Genomic DNA, 21,253 nt, shown 5'->3' with positions numbered 1-21,253 from the left:
GGGGGGTTAGAGTAACTAGTGTTCATGCATGCATTGGTAAACACATTTTTTGTGAAGAACGACAACATTAGTTGAGTACTTTTGCAGACTACAAAAACTATTCCACCGCCTCTATCTTGCTAAGAGTAGGTGAAAATTTTGAATCGAGCCCTTTAAACTAGAAGGGAGGTAGTAGTACTCTAATAGCTAACCTTGTTGTGATGACAAGATAGGACATGGCACGCACCTGGACGGAGGAACTAGTCTGCATTGTGCATTTAAGTTTTGTCTGAAGTCAATGTACCTCTACTTTGACCAAACTTATAGAAAAATGTATCAACATTCACAATGTCAAATCAATATTTTTATACTCATTATAAAACGTAGTTCTTATACTCATTCTAATCAGTATTGTAGATGTTCATATTTTTAGTGTAAATTTGGTCAAACACTTTGCAAACGGTTGACGGAAGTAAAAAGGACCAGAGGGAGTATCATGCATGCGGAGTAGGCAAAAAAATGCTCATTTATAGCCGGTCGAAGTCTCAAAGGGCGCGACCGTGCGAGGGAGGCGAAGGTCATGGGAGGCGCGACGGTTGACGGAATTAAGTGAAGTTACATCCACATGTCAGCATGTCGTGCAAATAGGCAGAAGCTATACCGTCAGGCCTACGACATGGGTCTAGTAGACATGATAGCTAGTGGGTCTCACATAGTTCTTGAGAACTCTTTGGGGGCTTGCAGCCGTTTATCCACCGGGCAAGCCAGCAGCCCCGCGCCGTTCGCACGCCCTACTCATCCCCGTCTTCTACTAGTGCAGTACCTTACAACAGTTCGCTCCCAGTCGTCCCGTCCTTTCACATTAGACTAGTTCAACTTCTCCTAACCCTCCTCCAAAATCCATGGCCTCCCAAATCTCCATGGTCGCCGCTAAGTACCAGGTTAGAGCCATCACCGGCGATGAGTTCATCGTCATCTACACACGTGGATCCGCGACGGTGAAAGCATGCCTTGCTCGCTTCCTACGCATGTTCAACAGTTTAACGGATGAGTGGGTCGCTGGGCTAGATGTTGAGTACACCACAGTCCTGGAAAGAGAGAAGATTCTAAAGGAGGCAGAGAAGAAGAAGCCCGCCGTGATCCAGGTTTGCGTACATAACGTGTGCTTGGTCTACCACATATGCCATGCCGACGTTGAGTGCCAGGATTTTAAGAACTTCCTCAAGGACGAAAGAGTGAAATTCGTTACTGTAGACTTTAGGAACGACAAGGATGTCCTGGGTCGGATAGGCCTCGTTGTAGGCCAGCCCTTCGATCTCCAGAAGGCAAGCCTGGTGTCCTCCTCTCAGCCTTCAATGCTGACCCTGGCAGCAGCCATGATTGATCCTTCGTATGCTAAACTGAAGAAACCTCACCACGAGTTTCATCATGCATGGGAGTCGAAGACATTAGATGAAGATCACATCCTGTACGCAGCAATGGATGCCTACCTTTGTTTAAATATCTACAAGGGTTGGATGAAGAAGCAGAGCCCAGTGTCCGGTTCAAGCAAAGAAGCGTCGGCGAAGAGGAAGAGGAAGAGGGACGAGGACGAAGTCGAGGACGTGGACTCGGACTCCGAGTAGGTGGCAGTGCCGTCGCTCATGCTGGTTCTACTGCAGTGTCAAGCGGACTAGTTGCTTAGTTTATTTTCAAGGGTGTGTTGTGCTGAGGCCCCAGCAGAACTATGTTTATGTTCTTTCTCGTTATTTGAACTCTTTAGTACGTACAGTAGTACTAGTACTATGTCTTACTACTGTTCTTCTTGCAGTTGGTACTACTGCTCGTATCTTCATGTTCCTACCGTACTTAATACGTTCGTACTAGTAGTATAATTTGGGTCAGTTGATTTGTGAAAGAAGTTCGACGGAGCGACGGAAGAAGACGGCAGAGAAGCTACCCCAGTATCTATATTAGGGTGACAGGGTGCCCATTATCTATCTTATCAGTGTTGGGTGTGGAATGCAGTTTGCCGGAAAAAAATGGATTGTGCCCGGAGTTAAACGGATGGCGGGGGTGGGGGCAGCATGGCGGTGGGAGGCAGTTCAGGGGAGGGCGGGGCAGCGGCGCCAGACGGTTAGGTGTGTGGCGGGCTGAGAAGATGAACCGTGCATCAATTTTGGAGGTTGAAGAAGCCCTTCTAGCCATCCACGTTGCATCCAACGGCTCACAAGAGTCAACTGACCCAAATTGCTCATTCAGATTCCACGTGGCATTCAAGGTCTCGAAGGTAGATTCCGCGTCCGCATCCGGTTTGTTAGCTCGGCGTGGGTGCACCCGGCTTCCGCCGCGACAACCACCATGCGCGCCTCCTCTGCGCGGGCGGAGATGACAATGACATGCTAGTTCCTCCTCGCCGGCATGCTGGAGCATGCGCTCGTCCTCCTCTACATACGCTGCATGCATAGATGCGGCTCCACCAGCTGCTCACGTGCTTGGCAGCACGGCAACATCGCGAGGAGGGACTGCAGACAACGTGAGCGGGCGAGCCTTCGGCTTCATGGCACAGGGATGACGGCAACCCGGCGGTGATGGGTGAGAAATTGTTGGCCGGAGCAGGCGGGCGCCGGCATGCGCAACAACGTCGGCGGCATATTGATGAGTGTGCGTATGGGAGCTTAGTTTAGTTTTATATAGGGTTGGTCAAACTTAAAAGAAAACCGTACTAGTACACGTAAACATTAGACTGAGGCAACGCTTATATTAGTTACCACATCCATGATACGGAATCCTGTGCAAGCGTGTGAACCGCGGCTGCACGGTCGATCGAACGGTGCATCACCGTGTCGCGCTCGAAGGACATCCACCGAACCTTTTTGTGTGTGTGAAAACAATCCCCAAATATCACTCAACTTTTTTTCCCGGAAATGTTCTTGATGCTACAACATTTCCATATATTTGAATTTAGCTCCAGTTCGTGTTTATTTGGATTTGGACGTTTTAGGCGCGCCCTAGTTTTTTAATACTTATTTTGTGTGTGTGACTGAGAGAGAACGTGTGTATGTGTCCATATGTGTGTTGTGGCGGAAGGGCAATGTGGAGACGGTGTGCGTGTGATAGAGACATAGAGAGGTGTGAATGTGCAAATGATCATGCATGAGTGAGACATAGACAGATGCCGATACGTTGTGTATACATGAGAGAACGATCTTCTATTTTACTTGTGTGTGTGTGAGAGAGAGAGAGAGAGGAGCATCCGTAACACAACAACCATCTCTCTCGATTCGTCCGTCCCTCGCACGATCGCATGTAACACATGCATCAACGCACACATTTTGACACCCTCACCTGACCCCTGCCCACCTCAAGGACCGCACATCGCTCTCTATCTTGCACGCACAAGCTCTTCGTGAATACCCTGTTTAGCATGTAGCTTTCCGTCACATACACACACATTTCTCTCCTTAGGTTTGTTTTCTCTCAATATCTGACACACACACACACACACATAGCACACACACACACCCTCCCTCGAGCACACAATTCATCCCCATCCAAGGTTATATGGCGACCACTCTCGCTTGTGCTTCTCTGCACCCCAGCATGCACAACACCTCAATCTTCAAAGAGGGCATCGAGGAGATCAAAGACGGCGACCACACAGTTCTAGATAATGCAGGGCCATTTGGAAGCAGGATGATGTGACGACGGCTGATTGACTCCTCCCCCTACCCTCTCTCTCCCGCACAAAATTACCAATCCCTCTCTCCCCGCACAAAATTATCAATCCCTCAACCCACGAGATCCTTCCCCTCTCGTCCATGTTTTTCCAACTCTCTCATCAAACATGTTGTCTCTTCTCCTTCCACGTGTACAGAATCCGGATGCACACGCATCTCACGTATATTACATGTCTCCATCTTTCTCACAGACCTAACTTCTTCCTCTCTCTCTCTCTCTCTCTCTCTCTCTCTCTCTGTCTCTCTCTGTCTCGTTAGGCACATACATACAATCTTTCCCACCCTATCTGCTCCATCTTCGCAAGCTCTCTTTGCAGGTTTCATTCACACATTGGGATATGTTCAAAATGTTGCTTTTATAATGGATGAAGTAGAGCTATGGTTGGTTTTGTTGAATCCTACAAAGTAATAACTATGAAATGCATTTAGATTCTCATTTGACTGGGATTATGTGAGTTTGAGCATGTTGTGAATTACTATAGACCTCGTATACATCTTGGAATTCGACAATGATTGTAACTATTGAATTGTATAGACCATTACATTCGTAGTCAGTAGCCAAATATATTTATTTCACAATTTCAACAAATGATTAATTCACTACAAACTAAGAAAACAAATGTGTACTCCCTCTGTTTTTATTTAAGTCCGCATATTAGCATTGGTCAAAGTCAAGTTTTGTAAACTCTCAGAAAGTTTATAACAAAACAAATATGGACATGTACAATAAAAAATAAATACCATTAGATTCATTATTGAATGTACTTTCACGTCATACATATTTGTTATGGTAAATGTTTATATTTTTCTATAAATTTGGTCAAACTTTAGGAAGTTTGACTTTGGTCAAACCTAATATGCAGAGTTAATAAAAACGGAGGGAGTACTAGTAGTTACTAGTACTAATCAGTAGTTGCTTAGCCGAATCACCCAACACGCCACACGGGGAGTTCAGTGTCACAAAATTTTGAGGTCGGCGGGAAAATCTCTCGTGACCCTGATTCAAGCAGTGGGAAGTTACCATCATAGCCTTCGTAACAGGCCTATGGATGATGCTTGGTAGGTGGCTGTTTTTGTAACTTCAGGTTCACCCTACCCAGCCAACCCCACCTTGGCACCCTGAGTAGTACACCTGAATACTCCCCATTTTCTATCCCCACCGCAAAATAGACTTCTCCACGGCATCGCAGCCTTCGTGCTCCTCCCCTTCTACATTGGCTCACTCGTCCACCGCAGTGCATCTGCCTCATCGACGACCTCGTACGCCGCACTGGAGCCGGTCCACCGTCGTCGTCGTACACGAAGCCTCTTCCCCGGCACCTGCTACATCTTGAGCTTGCGTTGGTTTTCCTTGAAGAAGAAAGGGTGATGCAGCAATAGTAGCGTCAGTATTTCCCTCAGTTTTTGAGAACCAAGGTATCAATCTAGTAGGAGGCTCCTAAAAAGTCCCACGCACCTACACAAACAAACAAAGAACTCGCAACCAACACAATAAAGGGGTTGTCAATCCCTTCACGACCACTTGCGAAAGTGAGATCTGATAGAGATAGTATGATAAGATAAATATTTTTTTGGTATTTTATAATATGGATGCAAAAAGTAAAGATGCAAATAAAAGTAGATTGAAAGCTTATATAATAAAAGATAGACCCGGGGGCCATAGGTTTCACTGGAGGCTTCTCTCAAGATAGCATAAGTATTACGGTGGGTGAACAAATTACTGTCGAGCAATTGATAGAAAAGCGAATAATTATGAGATTATCTAGGAATGATCATGTATATAGGCATCACGTCCACAACAAGTAGACCGACTCCTGCCTGCATCTACTACTATTACTCCACACATCGACCGACTCCTGCCTGCATCTAGAGTATTAAGTTCATAAAGAACAGAGTAACACATTAAGAAAGATGACATGATGTAGAGGGATAAACTCAAGCAATATGATATAAACCCCATCTTTTTATCCTCGATGGCAACAATACAATACGTGCCTTGCTGCCCCTGCTGTCACTGGGAAAGGACATCGCAAGATTGAACCCAAAGCTAAGCACTTCTCCCATGGCAAGAAAGATCAATCTAGTAGGCCAAACCAAACTGATAATTCGAAGAGACTTGCAAAGATAACTCAATCATACATAAAAGAATTCAGAGGAGATTCAAATATTTCTCATAGATAAACTTGATCATAAACCCACAATTCATCGGATCTCGACAAACACACAGCAAAAAGAGTTTACATTGAATAGATCTCCACAAGAGAGGGGGAGAACATTGTATTGAGATCCAAAAAGAGAGAAGAAGTCATCTAGCTAATAACTATGGACCCGAAGGTCTGTGTAAACTACTCACAACTCATTGGAGGGGCTATGGTGTTGATGTAGAAGCCCTCTGTGGTCGATTCCCCCTCCGACGGAGCGCCGGCGAAGGCTCCAAGATGGGATCTCGCGGATACAGAAGGCTACGATGGTGGAAATTGTGTTTCATTGACTCCCTGGATGTTTTCGGGGTACGTAGGCATATATAGGAGGAAGAAGTACGTCGGTGGCCACCCGAGGGGCCCACAAGACAGGGGGCATGCCCAGAGGGGGTGGGCGCGCCCTCCTATCTCGTGGCCGCCTCAGCCGCTTCTTGACTTGCACTCCAAGTCCTCTGGATCACGTTTGTTCCAAAAATCATGCTCCCGAAGGTTTCATTCCGTTTGGACTCCGTTTGATATTCCTTTTCTTCGAAATACTGAAATAGGCAAAAAAACAGCAATACGGGCTGGGCCTCCAGTTAGTAGGTTAGTCCCAAAAATGATATAAATGTGTAAAATAAAGCCCATAAACATCCAAAAGGGGTAATATAATAGCATGGAACAATAAAAAATTATAGATACGTTGGAGACGTATCAAGCATCCCCAAGCTTAATTCCTGCTCGTCCTCGAGTAGGTAAATGATAAAAACAGAATTTTTGATGTGGAATGCTACCTAGCATAATTCTCAATGTAATTTTCTTTATTGTGGCATGAATGTTCAGATCCAAATGATTCAAGATAAAAGCTTACAAAACATAAAAATAATAATGCTTCGAAGCATACTAATAAATAATCATGTCCTATCAAAATAGCATAGCCAAAGAAAGCTTATCCCTACAAAATCATATAGTTAGGCCATGCTTCATTTTCATTACACAAAATACTCCCATCGTGCACAACCCCGATGATGAGCCGAGCAATTGGTTCATACTTTTTAAGGCGCTTCAGCTTTTTCAACTCTTACGCAATACATGAGCGCAAGCCATGGACATAGCACTATGGTGGTATAAGGTGGTGGTTGTGAGGACAAAAAGAGGGAGAAGATAGTCTCACATCAACTAGGCGTATCAACGGGCTATGGAGATGCCCATCAATAGATATCAATGTGAGTGAGTAGGGATTGCCATGCAACGGATGCACTAGAGTTATAAATATATGAAAGCTCAACAAAATAAACTAAGTGGGTGTGCATCCAACTTGCTTGCTCACGAAGACCTAGGGCATTTTGAGGAATCCCATCATTGGAATATACAAGCCAAGTTCTATAATGAAAAATTCCCACTTAGTATATGAAAATGACAACATAGGAGACTCTCTATCATGAAGATCACGGGCTACTTTGAAGCACAAGTGTGGAAAAAGATATAGTAGCATTGTCCCTTCTCTCTTTTTCTCTCATTTTTTTCTCTTCTTCTTTTTCTTTTCTTTTTTTGGCCTTTCTTTTTTATTTTCTTTTTGGCCTTGCTACCTTTTTTTCTTTTTTTTTCTTTTTGTAAAGTCCGAAGTCTCATCCCGACTTGTGGGGGAATCATAGTCTTCATCATCCTTTCCTCACTGAGACAATGCTATAATAATGAAGATCATCACACTTTTATTGATTTACAACTCAAGAATTACAACTCAAAGCTAGAACAAGATATGACTCTATATGAATGCCTCCGGCGGTGTACCGGGATATGCAATGAATCAAGAGCGACATGTATGAAAATTATGAAGGTGGCCTTGCCACAAATACGATGTCAACTACATGATCATGCAAAGAGCAATATGACAATGATGGCACATGTCATAATAAACGGAACGGTGGAAAGTTGCATGGCGATATATCTCGGAATGGCTATGGAAATGCCATAATAGGTAGGCATGGTGGCTGTTTTGAGGAAGGTAAATATTGGGTGCATGATACCGGTGAAAGTTGCGTGGTATAATAGAGGCTAGCAAAGTGGAAGGGTGAGTGTTCGTATATCCATGGACTCACAATAGTCATAAAGAACTCATATACTTATTGCAAAAGTCTACTTAGCCCTCGAACCAAAGTACTACTATGCATGCCCCTAGAGGGATAGATTGGTAGGAAAAGACCATCGCTCGTCCCCGACTACCACTCATAAGGAAGACAATCAAAAGAGCACCTCATGCAACAAATTTGTCACGCAACTTTTACCATACGTGCATGCTACGGGACTTGCCAACTTCAACAAAAGTATTTCTCAATTTCATAATTACCCATTAGAATGACCCTAACATTACTACCTTTATATCTCAAAACAATTATCAAGCAACAAATTGATCATAGCATCCAATTCACTTCCTATGATAGTTTTTATTATACCCAACCTGGATGCTCATCATTCTAGGACCAAATTTGTAACCATAGAAAATACCATGCTGTTCTAAAAGACTCTCAAAATAATATAAGTGAAGCATGAGAGACTAGCAATTTCTTCAAAATTAAGCCACCGTTGTGCTCTAAAAGATATAAGTGAAGCACTAGAGCAAAAACTATCAAGCTCAAAAGATATAAGTGAAGCACATAGAGTATTCTAGAAAATTCTAATCAAGTGGGCTTCTCCCAAAAGTTGTGTACAGCAAGTATGATTGTGGTAAACTAAAAAGAAAAGACTAATATAATACATGATGCTCCAAGCAAAACACATATCATGTGGCGAATAAAAATATAGCTCCAAGTAAATTTACCAATGAACGAAGACGAAAGAGGGGATGCCTTCCCGGGGCATCCCCAAGCTTAGGCTTTTGCCTATTCTTTAATATCTTGGGGTGCCAATGGCATCCCCAAGCTTAGGCTCTTGCCACTCCTTATTCCATAGTCCATCAAAGCTTTACCCAAAACTTGAAAACTTCACAACACAAAACTCAACGGGGGAAATCTTATAAGCTCCGTTAGTGAAACAAAACAAAACCACCACATAAGGTACTGTAATGAACTCATTATTTATTTATTTTGGTGTTAAACCTACTGTATTCCAACTTCTCTATGGTTTATAAACTATTTTACTAGCCATAGATGCATCGAAATAAGCAAACAACACACGTTGTCAAAAACAGAACAGTCTGTAGCAATCTGTAACTAACGCAAACTTCTGGAACTAAAATTCCTACCAAAATAGGAAGTCCTGGAAACTTTGTCTATTGATCATAAAAAAAAGAATCAACGCAAAAGCACGTTTCTGTGATTTAACAAAACTAATTTCGTGCGTGCAAAGTTTCTGTTTTTCAACAGAATCAAATCAACTATCATCATAGGTTATCCTATAGGTTTTACTTGGCACAAACACTAATTAAAAGATAAAAACACATCTAAACAGAAGGTAGATGAAAAATTTATTACTAAACAGGAACAAAAACAAAAATCACAAATAAAATTGGGTTGCCTCCCAACTAGCGCTATCGTTTAATGCCCCTAGCTAGGCATAAAAGCAAAGATAGATCTAAGTAGTGCCATCTTTGGCACTAGATTCATAAGTAGCTCGCATGATAGATTCATAAGGTAATTTGACTTTATTTCTTGGAAAGTTCTCCATGCCATTCTTTAATGGAATTTGGAATCTAATATTCCCTTCCTTCATATCAATAATCGCACCAATCGTTCTAAGGAAAGGTCTACCAAGAATAATAGGGCAATAAAGATTGCAATCTATATCAAGAACGATAAAATCTACGGGTACCAAATTTCTATTTGCAACAATGAGAACATCATTGATCCTTCCCATTGGCTTTTTAATGGTGGAATACGCAAGGTGCAAATTTAAAGAGCAATCATCAAGATCATGGAAATCTAGAATATCACATAAAGTTTTCGGAATCGTGGAAACACTAGCACCCAAATCACACAAAGCAAAACACTCATGATCTTTAATTCTAATCTTTATAGTAGGTTCCCACTCATCATTAAGTTTTCTAGGTATAGAAACTTCCAAATTAAGTTTTTCATCATAAGATTGCATCAAGGCATCAACGATATGTTTGGTAAAAGCTTTATTTTGACTATAAGCATTAGGAGAATTAACAACGGATTGCAACAAGGAAATACAATCTTCTAAAGAACAATTATCATAATCAAATTCCTTGAAATCCGAGATAGTGGGTTCAATGCTATTTAAAGTCATGACCTCTCCAATCTCACTTTTACCAAATTTAGCATCAAGATCTAAAAACTCCGAATTCTTGGGACACCTTCTAACTAAAGTTGACTCATCTCTAGTCCCATTATTATCAAGATTCATATTGCAAAACAAAGATCTAATAGGAGACACATCAATAACTTTAAGATCTTCATCATTATTTTCATTGAAACTAGAAGAACACGCCTAAACAAAGCAATCTTTCTTAGCATGCAATCTAGCGGTTCTTTCCTTGCACTCATCAATGGAAATTCTCATTGATTTGAGAGACTCATTGATATCATGCTTAGGAGGAGAAGATCTAAGTTTAAGAGAATCAACATCAAGCAAAAGTCTATCAACGTTCCTAGCCAAATCATCAACTTTGAGCAATTTTTCTTCAAGCAAGGCATTAAAATTCTTTTGAGAAATCATAAATTCTTTCACACTATTCTCAAAATCAGAGGGCATATTGTTAAAATTACCATAAGAATTATTGTAGGAATTTCCATAATTATTAGAGGAATTACTAGGGAACGGTCTAGAATTAAAGTTTCCTCTATAAGCATTGTTACCGAAACTATTCCTACCAACAAAATTCACATCCATAGATTCATTAATATTTTTAATCAAAGTAGACAAAGGCATATCATTGGGATCAATAGGAGTATTTTCAGTAGAAAACAACTTCATAAGTTCATCCATCTTTCCACTCAAAACATTGATTTCTTCTATGGCATGCACTTTTTTACTAGAAGATCTTTCAGTGTGCCATTGAGAATAATTAGCCATAATATTATCAAGAAGTTTTGTAGCATCTCCTAACGTGATTTCCATAAACGTGCCTCCTGCGGCCGAATCTAAAAGATTTCTAGAAGCAAAGTTCAAACCGGCATAAAATTTTTGTATGATCATCCATAAATTCAAACCATGAGTAGGGCAATTGCGAATCATCAATTTCATTATTTCCCAAGATTGGGAAACATGCTCATGATCAAGTTGTTTAAAATTCATAATATCGTTCCTAAGAGTGATAATCTTAGCGGGAGTAGAGATAAAAGCATCTTTGCACTTGTTCCAAGAATCAATACTATTTTTAGGCAAAGACGAAAACAAAACTTTAGCATGATCTCTAAGTGAAAACGGAAATAACTTCAATTTAACAATATCATTATCCGTATCTTTCTTCTTTTGCATATCACACAAATCAACAAAGTTTTTTAGATGAGTAGCGGCATCTTCACTAGGAAGGCTGGCAAATTGATCTTTCATAACAAGATTCATCAAAGCAGTATTGATTTCACAAGACTCAACATCATTAAGAGGAGAAATCGCAGTACTAAGGAAATCATTATTATTGGTATTGGAGAAATCACACAATTTGGTATTATCTTGCGCCATGGCAACAAGTAATCCAACACACAAGCAAACAGAAAAAGGCAAACAAGACAAAGAGGAGAAGATTGGGAAAGAGAGAGGGAATAAAACGGCAAGGGTGAAGTGGGGGAGAGGAAAACGAGAGGAAAATGGCAAATAATGTAAATGCGAGGGAGATGAGTTTGTGATGGGTACTTGGTATGTCTTGACTCGAGTGAAGACCTCCCCGGCAACGGCGCCAGAAATCCTTCTTGCTACGTCTTGAGCTTGCGTTGGTTTTCCTTGAAGAGGAAAGGGTGATGCAGCAATAGTAGCATAAGTATTTCCCTTAGTTTTTGAGAACCAAGGTATCAATCTAGTAGGAGGCTCCTCAAAAGTCCCACGCACCTACACAAACAAACAAAGAACTCGCAACCAATGCAATAAAGGGGTTGTCAATCCCTTCACGGCCACTTGCGAAAGTGAGATCTGATAGAGATAGTATGATAAGATAAATATATTTTTGGTATTTTATAATATAGATGCAAAAAGTAAAGATGCAAATAGAAGTAGATTGAAAGCTTATATAATAAAAGATAGACCCGGGGGCCATAGGTTATACTAGAGGCTTCTCTCAAGATAGCATAAGTATTACGGTGGGTGAACAAATTACTGTCGAGCAATTGATAGAAAAGCGAAAAATTATGAGATTATCTAGGCATGATCATGTATATAGGCATCACGTCCGCAACAAGTAGACCGACTCCTGCCTGCATCTACTACTATTACTCCACACATCGACCGACTCCTGCCTGCATCTAGAGTATTAAGTTCATAAAGAACAGAGTAACGCATTAAGAAAGATGACATGATGTAGAGGGATAAACTCAAGCAATATGATACAAACCCCATCTTTTTATCCTCGATGGCAACAATACAATACGTGCCTTGCTGCCCCTGCTGTCACTGGGAAAGGACACCGCAAGATTGAACCCAAAGCCAAGCACTTCTCCCATGGCAAGAAAGATCAATCTAGTAGGCCAAACCAAACTGATAATTCGAAGAGACTTGCAAAGATAACTCAATCATACATAAAAGAATTCAGAGGAGATTCAAATATTTCTCATAGACAAACTTGATCATAAACCCACAATTCATCGGATCTCGACAAACACACCGCAAAAAGAGTTTACATCGAAAAGATCTCCACAAGAGAGGGGGAGAACATTGTATTGAGATCCAAAAAGAGAGAAGAAGCCATCTAGCTAATAACTATGGACCCGAAGGTCTGTGGTAAACTGCTCACAACTCATCGGAGGGGCTATGGTGTTGATGTAGAAGCCCTCCGTGCTTGATTCTCCCTCCGGCGGAGCGCCGACGGAGGCTCCAAGATGGGATCTCGCGGATACAGAAGGTTATGGTGGTGGAAATTGTGTTTCGTTGGCTCCCTGGATGTTTTTGGGGTACGTAGGCATATATAGCATATCTCGTGGCCGCCTCGGCTGCTTCTTGACTTGCACTCCAAGTCCTCTAGATCACGTTGGTTCCAAAAATCACGCTCTCGAAGGTTTCATTCCGTTTGGACTCCGTTTGATATTCCTTTTGTTCGAAATACTGAAATAGGCAAAAAAACAGCAATACGGGCTGGGCCTCCGGTTAGTAGGTTAGTCCCAAAAATGATATAAATGTGTAAAATAAAGCCCATAAACATCCAAAAGGGGTAATATAATAGCATGGAACAATCAAAACTTATAGATACGTTGGAGACGTATCAGCACCGTTTTCCATGGTCTCAGATCTTCTTCCCGGAAGCCGATGCCAAGCGCAAAAGCACCACCGTCGTGGACAATGAACTGACTCCCGTTGCCGACCATGATGCACAGAGGCCGCCGCGACCATCGTTCTCCTCCTCGATTGGTAATGTGTGTATTGAATCACTTAGCAGTACATGTGCAGTTCCAATTTTGTTCATACCTACCCTTCAAATTTCCTGGTTGCTATTGTTCCCGTAAAAGTAATTGGTTATAGCCTACATTGTCCAACTGAATATCAGCTTGTAATTGTGCGTCGCTCCTGTATCGCGCTGTGCTTGGGTAGGTTTTTCATCTGCAACCAGTGGTGTGGCAAACGATGGAAAGTTTTTTAGAACTAGCAAGATGCCCATGCGTTGCACGCATCAAGATGCATTTGTATGAGTAGTTTATCTTGTGGGAGAAAAGGATGAACGAGGGAAGGCCTTATTTGAAAATATGGAGAGGAGTGTGGGTATATTTTTGCAAAATTGCCATTGTTTCCTTCCTATATGTCACATATAAATCGAACGACCTATATTGCAGGATGGCAGGCGCACCATCATCACCAACTCTGTTTTTTATAAGAGTAGAGAAAAAAAGTAGAGAGTAGAGAAGTAGAGATAAATATTAAATATAAAATAAATATAACAGTAGAGAAGAGAGTAGAGATAGCAGGGACGTCGGGAAAAGATTGCGCGTGTGTGGGAAAAAGCGGTCGGGCGTGCGCTAGTTTTGGCGCGCGGCGTCCGACGCGCTTTATAAAATCCAACGCCCTCCCACCGCTCTGTGCCTTGCCACCGCTCTCTCCCCTCTCTGTGCCTCGCCGCCGCTCTCTCCACGCTCTTTCTTGCCTTGCTGCCGCCGCGCCACCATGCCGCCGCGTTGCCGGGAAACTTGGGGATACCGTGAAGTCCGTGTGCGCCCCTCCGGCGGCTTCTCCGCCGAGATCCGGTTCCACGGGATGCGCCTCGGACTCGGCAATTTCGGCACTGCCAACATTGCCGCCCGCGCATACGACACAGCAGCGTGGCGCCTCCGGTGGCCTCATAGAACATTGAACTTCCCAACATGCCGACGCGGGAGCGGGCACAGGAGCTGGTGCCTCTGCCACAGCTTATCACCGACGAGGATCGTTGCGACAACTGGAGGCGGGAGCACCGTCTCGGCATCACCGAGATGGATGAGGAAGCCATCGTTGTGGCGCCAACGCTTCCCGCATGACGTCATCAACAAGCGCGAGTTCTACGCGCAAAGGAGGGCGGAGAGGGATAAGAGGAGGGCGGAGAGAGCCGCCTATCGCGAGGACAAGCGTAGGCAAAAAGCGGACGCTCAATTCAACATGAGGCTAGGAGCAGCGTCACCCTGGGAATCCGACGATGATCAGTATCTTCACGCCTACAGTCAGACGTCAGAGGAGGACATCACCGAGGAGGAGTCGGACGCTTTTTTAAAGTGTCGCGTGTTGCGATTCTGTTGGAGATGCTCTAACACGGCACACGAGTGCTTTAATGTTGCCCACAAGATGCGTGAGTATTACTAGTAGTATATTTTTCTTGCCATGTTGAGATTTTAAAACCACGAGTGCAAACATGTAGAGGAGCAACGAAGACCAAACACGGGATATTGGGGTCATCTTCAAGGAGCATGGCAAGTTAAAGAGGAGCTGCACTGAACCTGTAAAACGAGCTTTGGTAAGTAACACCCTTTCAATTAGTTTCGTTTAGCCTCGTGTTCTTCGATGTTTATATGTTGTAGTTTCTGTTTCTCTTAGCCTCGTGTTCTTCGATGTGTAATAAGAAGAGTCTTAATCGTCCTAACGCTTTTGTTTTTAGCTTGATGTAGGAAGTGGGTGTTCTCACCTTGTAGTCTGTTTTTATATTTTTTTTCCTTTTGAATTCACTTCTCCGAGTCCTGTTTATCTGGCTTCTACTAAATGGATCTGGGTTGCTCTAAGTATTGATCTAAAAAAGAAGTAACTTCATGTGAGGATGCAGTTCCTGCGAGGAGAGAAGTATGGTCAACCTCGAGATCATGTTTCCAAAATGAGGCTGGATTACACACAAGGTGCCAGTTCCCTAGTGATGCTCGATTAGACACAAGGTGCAAATTCCCAGATGATGCTGGAATACACACAAGCCAGGTGGAGTCGTCTGTTGTTCGTGTCCCCGTGGCTCTAGTAAAGGCTAAAAGAAAGCGTGCAGTAGCCCTTGAGAATGTAGCTGAGTTCCTGAAGAGCGAAAAGAGCAATCAGATGCTCTCTTCACCCAAGCCAAAGAAGAGATGGAAGAAGCTAGAAATAAGCTAGCAGAGGCAGAGCAGGCCAGGCGTCTCCTGCTATCTAAAACTGTTTTCAATACAAAATTTCCTTCATAATAGCTAGGTTCAAATGTTTATCAAGTCAGCATGTCTGTTGTGATGTCCGTGCATCTACTGATGTGGCACAAAATATTTTTTTGGGTCATGTAATAATAACAATTACTTTCCAAAGAATAACAAATGAAGCATTGGACATGGTATAGTTCACGCGCAAGACCGACATTCCAAGTTCAAGTTCCACATCAAACTCATGTTCACAGATATCTGCACATTCATAGATAATGTCCACAACCATGGTTCACTTCAAAGCCAAAAAATGTGAGGAGAGTTATAAATAAAGAAAAACCTCCAGTTCCTGCTACCAGTGCAAGCACAACAAGTCAAGATCATGCGTAATTAATTATATTTTGGTCATTTTTTGTGTTCTAAAATGCCGACCGGCTCACAGAAGGACGTGTTGTCGGCATACCTGCGGATTCAATGAAGGCATGCGAGGCAGTCTGAAGCCGGTTGCATGCGGTGAGGAGGCGTGTTCAGCCAGGCCTACAATGAGTGGGGCCCTTGAGGGAGTCCTGGATTAAGGGGTCCTCGGACAGCCGGACTATATGCTTTGGCCGGACTATTGGACTATGAAGATACAAGATTGAAGACTTCGTCCCGTGTCCGGATGGGACTCTCCTTTGCGCGGAAGGCAAGCTTGGATATTTGGATATGTAGATTTCCTTCTCTGTAACTGACTCTGTGTAACCCTAGCCCCCTCAGGTGTCTATATAAACCGGAGGGTTTAGTCCGTAGGACAACAACAATCATAATCGTAGGCTAGCTTCTAGGGTTTAGCCTCTAGGATCTCGTGGTAGATCAACTCTTGTGATACTCATATCGTCAAGATCAATCAAGTAGGAAGTAGGGTATTACCTCCATCGAGAGGGCCCGAACCTGGGTAAAACATCGTGTCCCCTACCTCCTGTTACCATTAGCCTTAGACGCACAGTTCGGGACCCCCTACCCGAGATCCGCCGATTTTGACACCGACATTGGTGCTTTCATTGAGAGTTCCACTGTGCCATTGCTATAAGGCTTGATGGCCCCTTCGATCATCTTCAACGATGCGGTCCAGGAGGAGGTGTCCCTCCCCGGACAGATCTTCGTATTCAGCGGCTTCGTACTGCGGGCCAACTCACCTGGCCATCTGGAGCAGATCGATAGCTATGCCCCTGTCCATCAAGTCAGGTTTGGAAGCTTAAACTATGTTGTCGACATCCACAGAGACTTGATCTTCGACAGATTCGAGCCCATGACAGGTGCACCGAACAGTCACGACGGGCATGATTTTGATCTGCCATCGGACAGTATTCGGGAGATCGCACCCGCGTTGGCATCGGGAATCAATCCGGAGCAGACCGTGCCTTTCGAGGACGCGTGGATGCACCCCACCACGGAGGCCGCACATTCATCGGCATCAAAGCCGAACGCTGATCCCACCTCCTTTGAGAGTGGCGTCATTGAACCCCCGGACTCTTCCCCGGTTGCAGGATCCGAACTGCGTGCGTCCGTGCCTATCGAATCAGATTGGCACTCGTCATGGAGTTCACCGCCATGGATATTTTTCACCACTCACCCTTGGGTGATGTGCTGAACTCATTAAGGTCTCTGTCCTTGTCAGGAGACTCTTGGCCGAACTATGCCCAGCTCGAGTGGGGAGTGGACAACGAATAAATTCATCCCCCACCCACCACCCACTTTATAGCCACTATCGATGACTTAACCGACGTGCTTGACTTCAACTCCGAAGACATCGATGGTATGAACGATAATGCAGAACAAGAACAAGAACCACCGCCTATAGGACGCTAGGCTGCCACCTCCTCATATGATATTTATATGGTGGATACCCCTAAAGAAAACAATGGCGATGAGGCAACGGAAGATAACCCCTTGGGGAAGCAATCTAGACAACGGCGTCATCGACGCCGCTCCAAGCCCCGCCATAGCAAAAATAGCAATGCCGGCACAGGAAATAACAATCCGGATGGTGCCGACGACGAAGACAATCATGCCTAGCCGGGCTTCAAGCAGGCTGGGCAAGAGGATGGGCAGGCTAGCCCTAAATAATAGGCAGGAGAATCAGAGGACGATAATTACATGCCTCTGTCCGAAGACAAAGTGAGCCTTGGCAACAAAGAATTCACCGTGCCTGAGGATCCCGTCGAACAGGAGTGCTTCAAAATCCGGCTTATAGCCACTGCAAAAAGCCTGAAGAAGAAGCAACAATAGCTTAAATCTGATCAAGATCTGCTAACTAACAGATGGACCAAGGTCCTGGCTGCCGAGGAATACGGACTCGAACGCCCTAGCAAAATCTACCCAAAGCGCAGACCGCTACCTCAACTCGAGGAGGAGGCTTTAAAGCACTCACTACTAGCGCATGATGCGGCTGACCAACCACCCCGCGGTCGCGACAAAACGGCGTCCAAGCCCGAAGTCCAGACCGCACCCCACCGCCAATCAAATGACAATACCAAGGCCCGGGGCTACACGAAGGACCTGCGAGATGTATTGGAGGACAAAGCAGGACAGTCAAGATCGATTTACGGATCACAGGGACGCGCCCCAACACGTGACAAGGATCGTCATGCCGGATACACTAACAAGTCAGACCGGGCTGAAGACAATGAAGCCCGGCACAGAGGCGCCGCACATCCCCTATGCTTCACTGATGAAGTAATGGAGCATGAATTCCTTGAGGGGTTTAAACCCGTGAACATTGAATCATATGATGGTACCACAGACCCCGCGGTATGGATAGAAGATTTTTTCCTCCACATTCACATGGCCCGCGGTGATGATCTACACACCATCAAGTACCTCCCACAAAAACTAAAGGGACCGGCTCGGCATTGGCTGAATAGCTTGTCGGCAAACTCCATCGGGAGTTGGGAGAACCTGGCAGACGCATTCCTTGACAACTTCCAGGCACTTACATGCAACCACCAGACGCTGATGATCTAAGTCACATAACCCAGCGGCCCGGAGAGCAGCCAGGAAATTTTGGACCCGGTTCCTAACCAAAAAGAACCAAATTGTTGACTGTCCGGATGCCGAAGCCCTAGCGGCCTTTAAGCATAACATCTGTGACGAATGGCTTGCCCGACATCTCGGTCAGGAAAAGCCAAAGTCCATGGAAGCTCTCACAACACTCATGACCCGCTTTTGTGCGGGCGAGGATAGCTGGTTGGCCCGTAGCAACAATACAGCAAGCAATCCGGGCACATCGAAAGCTACGGATAGCAACGACAAATCATGGCGCAAAGCGCCGCAAAAACGGTGATAATGCCGAAGACACACCAGTTAATGCCGGATTCAGTGGCTCCAAGTCCGGTTAGCGGAAGAAACCATTCAACAAAAACAATTCAGGCCCGTCCAGTTTCGACCACATACTCGACCGTCCATGCCAAATTCATGGCACCCCTGGAAAACCAGCCAACCACACCAATAGAGAATGCTGGGTCTTCAGACAAGCCGGCAGGTCAGACGCCAAAAACAAGGGGAAGGGGTCTCAAAGTGACAACGACGACGAGGAGGAGCCCCGATCACTGAATATAGGAGGAAAGATGAAATTCCCTCCCCAGGGGAAAACGGTGAATATGATACGCGCAAGCCACATTCCCAATTGGAAGCGTGCACAACGGGAGGTCTATACAATCGACCCAAAGTTCAACCCATGGTCCTCTTACCCGATCACTTTTGATCGCAGGGACCACCATACCAGTATCCATCCTAGCGGTTCGGCCACATTGGTCCTCGACCCCATCATTGACGGATTCCACGTCACACAAGTCCTTATGGATGGAGGCAGCAACCTGAATCTGCTTTACCAGGATACAGTGTGCAAAATGGGCATCAACCCCTCAAGGATCAAGCCCACAAAAATCACCTTTAAAGGTATAATACCAGGTGTAGAGGCCTGTTGCACGGGCTCAATCACACTGGAAGTGGTTTCGGATCTCCGGAACATCACCATATAGAAGACTTAGTCTTCGACATCGTCCCCTTTTGCAGTGACCATCAGGCACTGCTCGGACAAACCGCATTCGCTTGGTTCAACGCGGTGCCACATTATGCCTACCGTAAATTAAAGATGCCCGGTCCACACGGCGTCATCACGGTTAATGACAGGTCCAAATTCCCCCTCACGGTCGAAGAGTCTACTACCGCTTTAACAGCAAGAACAACGGACGGCACCTTACAGTCGAACCTCGAGTCGAAGGCCAAGCTCTCGGACACCACCAAAGGAGTCCGAACTACTGTGCGAGAGGATAGCCCGCCCCACCCCGAGATTAAATAAAAACACTCCAAAAAAGAATAATACAAGCCACATACTGTGGCTCAACCGCCAGGTGGCGCAAAGCCATTTCTTACGTTTTCTTTACAGGTTCACCTCTACGTAGGCCAGGATGGAGGGCATGGGAACAGTTCAAGCACATCAGGGAACCCCTAGATATTCCCCTATAATCGTCCGACTACACCCCGGATCCGAACACAAATTCCGCACGCCCATTATCAGCAGGTTCTGCAGTCATATTTCTTTTTATCACATCATCTGTACTCATACGCATTGATGTATTACTCAAATACAACATGTGGATTTATGTGATGCTCACCTACTGCCATCTCTCATTTAAAACTCCTTTTAAAAGGCGGCTACTTATCGCGATATGCCTTAATATGCGAGGGGCTTCGTCACGTGTATACTACGGCAAAAGAGTCTGAACACCTTCACGGTAGTCCGGCACCCCGAACTTATAGCATTATATGCATCAACTCCGAATCATGTCTTGGGTCAATAGTTGGTTTGCCCGGCTCCTACATTTTTGTACCTTATGTTCTGCTATATCTGCTAAGATAGCACTGGGAGAACTACTGCGATTGTATCCCGGTTCTTCCGGACGAGCACCTCAGTAGAGAAAGCCGAAAACTGACTGTCATGATGCAGTGAGAGCTGGTCAGCTGTTCGAGAGGTTCTAAAATATTTAAGGATTCTTTCCGTACAATGCTATAACCAATGCAGCGTGCGACGGATCGGACTTTTCTGATCAGCCGCTTATAGAGCCCCTAGTGCGGTCTTTCGAACACCAGGGGCTGCACCTACCTTCCTCGTAACAAACTCCTATGGCTAAGTGAGAGTGATAAAGCCCTATAATCTGATTACCTGGTTCGCTGTGCTGAGCACCTCCTTGAGGGACCCAAAACTGGGATAAAGAGTGCTCAGGTTTATCCCGAACACCCCCGTACTCACTACATGGGGGCGGAAGCCGATGACTGGCCGACTCTCAGGAATAATATATAAAACGGCCACAAAGGATGAAAAACTTTCAAACAACAAGCAATAGATGATAAGAATGCTCTTGTTCAAATATTACAAAGGACGAATATGGCCATATTCATGGAAACATAATGTCCTTGGTGCATTAATCCGCCGCAAGATGGGCTCCTATCAAGACACCTTCATAATATAGGTCGGGCTTGCGGTGCTCCTTCCCCTTCGGCGGTCCCTCGGTCATCAGCTTTTCTGCATCCATCTTCCCCCAATGCACCTTGGCACGGGCGAAGGCCATTCGCGCACCCTCTATGCAGACCGACCGCTTGATGACTTTGAGTCGAGGGCAGG

This window comes from Triticum aestivum, chromosome 2B (assembly GCF_018294505.1).
Source record: "Triticum aestivum cultivar Chinese Spring chromosome 2B, IWGSC CS RefSeq v2.1, whole genome shotgun sequence".
Taxonomy (NCBI): Eukaryota; Viridiplantae; Streptophyta; class Magnoliopsida; order Poales; family Poaceae; genus Triticum; species Triticum aestivum.
The sequence above is the reverse complement of the archived record's forward strand: the minus strand, read 5'-3'. Positions refer to the sequence as shown.